Below are 5,636 nucleotides of genomic sequence, written 5' to 3'. Positions count from 1 at the left end.
GGAACTGTTTCTCAATTCTGTGTAGCTCCTCGAGGTATGCCTCCATGTCCTCATCCTTCGGCTCATACACTTTGTTGGAGAAGTTGACGAGGAGCTGGGAGTCGCCCGTGATGGTGAGACGCTTCACTCCCAAAGCTACCGCAGCCTTGAGACCGGCGATCAGGCCTTCATATTCCGCGATGTTATTGGAGAACTTCTCGCCCTGCTAGAAGTAGAGCTACACCATGTAGTAGAGCTTGTGCTGGCTGGGTGATGAGCACGGCTCCAGCCCCCGCGCCCTGACGCGCGGACGCATCGTAGAATTACATGACCTAACCGTCCAGAGCCTTGCTTCCAGGCAAGAGGGGTCGGTCCTGTTCTACTTCGGGGCTAGGGACGTCGGTCCATTCCACCACGAAGTCAGCGAGTGTTGCACCCTTGATGACTCTACTAGTGCTAAACTCCAATTGGAACACTTGTAGTTCAATGTTCCATTCAGCAACCCTCCCCGCAACATTGGGGATCCGGAGCACCCTCTCTAGGGGGTGATCTAAGACAACCTTGATGGGGTGGCCCTGGAAGTAGTGGCACAACTTGTGGGAGGCGACGAGGAGTGCGAGCAAGAGCTTTTGCTACATATGGTAGCGTGCCCGAGCATTGCGTAGCACCATGCTAACGAAGTACACTGGGTGGTCGATCAGGGCGGAAGTGTTGGTGGAGTCTTGTACCTCCTGAGACTGGATGGCCTCAGGAGCTTGGTTGCTCGTTGGGGCTGCCGAGGTCTTAGGGGCACCATCCTGAGGAGCTTGGTCATCTGCTGAGGTAGCCGAGGCCTCAGGAGCAACGTCCTGAAGCTGCTGCATCTCGACTGGGTGCGGGGTGCTGCTCTGAGAGCCCTTGGCCAGGCGCTCCTCCTGGACCGCCATGAGCGCTGTGTTGGCTGAGTGAGGCGTGGCGGCCAGGTAGAGCACCAAGGGCTCGAGGGGGCGTCGCACTGCCATTACCGGCGGGCTGGTGAGGTATTACTTGAGGTATTGGAATGTTGTGTCAGCCTCCGTAGTCCACTCGAATGGTCCTTTTTTCTTCATGAGCTTGAAGAATGGGAGGGCGCGTTCCCCCGGCTTGGAGATGAAGTGCCCCAGCCAAGTCACGCAGCCCGCCACCTTCTGCACCTCCTTGGGGGTATGTGGTGGGCTCATCCTTCCTATTGCCTTGACCTTCTCCAGATTGGCCTTGACCCCCTTTGCGACACCAGGAATCCTAGGAGCTTGCCGGAGGGGACGCCAAACACACATTTCTCCGGGTTGAACCACAGATCCACCTTGTGCAGGATGCCAAAGCCAGATACCCGAGCATGGTGTTTTATGAGAGGCCGATGCGGGCGATGTCGAAGTCGATAAGCTCGGTACGGTAGTTGTCGCGGGTGCCGAAGGTGACGAGGAGGCGGATATGCCCCAGGGGGCAGGTGGAGCCGTCGATGTCTCCGGAGAAAGGCTTGGTGGGTCGCAGCCGGCCATGGAGCACGTGAAGCAACCCAAAAGCTTCCATAGAGAGCACATTGAGGCCGGCTCCACCATCGATGAGGGTCTTGGTGACCGCTATGTTGAAGATGGTGGGGGTGCAGAGCATCGGGAGCACGCCGGCTCCCACGGTGGTCCCTTAAGTCGAAGGTGAGGTCGGCCTTAGGCACCACCCAGCTCGGAGGAGCTCCCTGCTGTATGTGAGCGGCACCCACCTCACGGAAGAACTGCTTGACACGGCGGCCCAAGGGCGGCGCCTGCGAATGGACGAGGAGGGCTACGACGGCATGGGGCGCCGGCGCCGCCAAGCACGCGATGAAGAGGTCGTGCAGCTCCTCCCGGAGGCTAGAGAAGACACTGGCAAGATGAGAAGCGAGGCGCGCGGTGCGCCTGTGAGGGCCATGGGAAGCTGCTACCTCTTGAGCACTTTGTTGGATTTCCCCGAAGAGGAAGGGATGATGCATCAAAGTAGCGTAAGTATTTCCCTCAGTTTTTGAGAACCAAGGTATCAATCCAGTAGGAGGCCACGCTCGAGTCCCTCGTACCTACACAAAAACAATAGCTCAACGCAACCGACACGCTTAGGGGTTGTCAATCCCTTCACGGTCACTTACGAATGTGAGATCTGATAGAGATGATAAATAATATTTTTGGTATTTTTGGTATAGAGATACAAAGTAAAAAGTAAAAGCAAAGCAATAATAAAGTGATCGAGATTGATAAGATGAGAAAGAGACCCAGGGGCCATAGGTTTCACTAGTGGCTTCTCTCAAGAGCATAAGTATTCTACGGTGGGTGAACAAATTACTGTTGAGCAATTGACAGAATTGAGCATAGTTATGAGAATATCTAGTTATGATCATGTATATAGGCATCACGTCCGTGACAAGTAGACCGAAACGATTCTGCATCTACTACTATTACTCCACTCATCGACGCTATCCAGCATGCATCTAGAGTATTAAGTTAAAAACAGAGTAATGCCTTAAGCAAGATGACATGATGTAGAGGGATAGTTTCATGCAATATGATAAAAACCCCATCTTTTTATCCTCGATGGCAACGATACAATACGTGCCTTGCTGCCCCTTCTGTCACTGGGAAAGGACACCGCAAGATCGAACCCAAAGCTAAGCACTTCTCCCATGGCAAGAAAAACCAATCTAGTAGGCCAAACCAAACTGATAATTTGAAGAGACTTGCAAAGATAACCAATCATACATAAAAGAATTCAGAGAAGATTCAAATAGTATTCATAGATAGACTGGATCATAAACCCACAATTCATCGGTCTCAACAAACACACCGCAAAAAGAAGATTACATCGAATAGATCTCCACAAGAGAGGGGGAGAACATTGTATTGACATCCAAAAAGAGAGAAGAAGCCATCTAGCTACTAACTATGGACCCGTAGGTCTGAATTAAACTACTCACACTTCATCGGAGGGGCTTGGATGATGATGTAGAAGTCCTCCGTGATCGATGCCCCCTCCGGCAGAGCTCCGGAACAGGCCCCAAGATGGGATCTCGTGGATACAGAAAGTTGCGACGGTGGAATTAGGTTTTTGGCTCCGTCCCCGATCGTTTAGGGGTACGTGGATATATATATAGGAGGAAGAAGTACGTCGGTGGAGCTTCGAGGGGCCCACGAGGTAGGGGGCGCGCCCTAGGGGGGGCGCCCTCCACCCTCGTGACTGCCTCGTGGCTTTCTTGATGGAGGGTCCAAGTCTCCTGGATCTTATCTGATGAGAAAATCACGTTTCTGAAGGTTCCGTTCCGTTTGGACTCCGTTTGATATTCCTTTTCTTCGAAACCCTCAAACAGGCAAAAAAACAGCAATTCTGGGCTGGGCCTCCTGTTAATAGGTTAGTCCTAAAAATAATATAAAAGTGGATAATAAAGCCCAATAATGTCTAAAACAGTAGTAGCATGGAGCAATCAAAAATTATAGATACGTTGGAGACGTATCAAGCATCCCCAAGCTTAATTCCTGCTCATCCTCGAGTAGGTAAATGATAAAAACAGAATTTTTTATGTGGAGTGCTACTTGGCATAATTTTAATGCAATTCTTCTTAATTGTGGTATGAATATTCAGATCTGAAAGATTCAAGACAAAAGTTCATATTGACATAAAAATGATAATAATTCAAGCATACTAACTAAGCAATTATGTCTTCTCAAAATAACATGGCCAAAGAAAGTTCATCCCTACAAAATCATATAGTTTAGTCATGTTTCATTTTTGTCACACAAGAATGCTCTCATGATGCACAACCCCGATGACAAGCCAAGCAATTGTTTCATACTTTAGTAATCTCAAACCTATACACTTTCATGCAATATATGAGCGCGAGCCATGGACATAGCACTATGGGTGGAATAGAATATAATGAGGGGGTTATGTGGAGAAGAAAAAGAAGAGAATGTCTCACATCAACTAGGCTAATCAATGGGCTATGGAGATGCCCACCGATTGATGTTAATGCAAGGAGTAGGGATTGCCATGCAACAGATGCACTAGAGCTATAAATGTTTGAAAGCTCAACAAAAGAAACTAGTGGGTGTGCATCCAACTTGCTTGCTCATGAAGACCTAGGGCACTTGAGGAGGCCCATTGTTGGAATATACAAGCCAAGTTCTATAATGAAAAATTCCCACTAGTATATGAAAGTGATAACATGAGAGACTCTCTACTATGAAATTCATGGTGCTACTTTGAAGCACAAGTGTGGTAAAAGGATAGTAACATTGTCCCTTCTCTCTTTTTCTCCCATTTTTTGGGCCTTCTCTTTTTTGGCCTTTTTTATTTATTCCTCACTTGGGACAATGCTCTAATAATGATGATCATCACACTTCTATTTATTTACAACTCAATGATTACAACTCGATACTAGAACAAAGATGACTCTATATGAATGCCTCCGGCGGTGTACCGAGATATGCAATGAACCAAGAGTGACATGTATGAAAGAATTATGAACGGTTGCTTCGCCACAAATACTATGTCAACTACATGATCATGCTAAGCAATATGACAATGATGAATGTGTCATGATGAATGGAATGATGGAAATTTGCATGGCAATATATCTTGGAATGGCTATGGAAATGCCATAATAGGTAGGTATGGTGGCTGTTTTGAGGAAGATATAAGGAGGTTTATGTGTGAAAGAGTGTATCATATCATGGCATTTGGATGCACCGGCGAAGTTTGCGCCAACTCTCAATGTGAGAAAGGGCAATGCACGGTACCGAAGAGGATAGCAAGGATGGAAGGGTGAGAGTGCGTATAATCCATGGACTCAACATTAGTCATAAAGAACTCACATACTTATTGCAAATATCTACAAGTCAACAAAAACCTCGGCACTACGCGCATGCTCCTAGAGGGATAGATTGGTAGGAAAAGACCATCGCTCGTCCCCGACCGCCACTCATAAGGAAGACAATCAAATAACACCTCATGTTTCAAATTTGTTGCATAACATTTACCATACGTGCATGCCACGGGACTTGCAAACTTCAACACAAGTATTTCTCAATTTCACAACTACTCAACTAGCATGACTTTGATATTATTACCTCCATATCTCAAAACAATCATCAAGCATCAAACTTTTCTTAGTATTCAACACACTCATACGAAAGTTTTATTATTAATCTTGCATACCAAGCATATTAGGATTTTAAGAAAATTACCATGCTATTAACACTCTCAAAATAATCTAAGTGAAGCATGAGAGATCAATAGTTTCTATAAAACAAATCCACCACCGTGCTCTAAAAGATATAAGTGAAGCACTAGAGCAAAACTATAAAGCTCAAAAGATATAAGTGAAGCACATAGAGTATTCTATCAAATTCCAAATCATGTATGGCTCTCTCAAAAGGTGTGTACAGCAAGGATGATTGTGGTAGACTAAAAGGCAAAGACTCAAATCATAAAAGACGCTCCAAGCAAAACACATATCATGTGGTGAATAAAAATATAGCTCCAAGTAAAGTTACCGATAGAAGTTGACGAAAGAGGGGATGCCTTCCGGGGCATCCCCAAGCTATGGCTTTTCGGTGTCCTTATATTATATTGGGGGTGCCATGGGCATCCCCAAGCTTAGTCTCTTGCCACTCCTTGTT

Source organism: Triticum aestivum, chromosome 4A, assembly GCF_018294505.1.
Source record: "Triticum aestivum cultivar Chinese Spring chromosome 4A, IWGSC CS RefSeq v2.1, whole genome shotgun sequence".
Lineage (NCBI taxonomy): Eukaryota > Viridiplantae > Streptophyta > Magnoliopsida > Poales > Poaceae > Triticum > Triticum aestivum.
Note: the sequence above shows the minus strand (reverse complement) of the source record.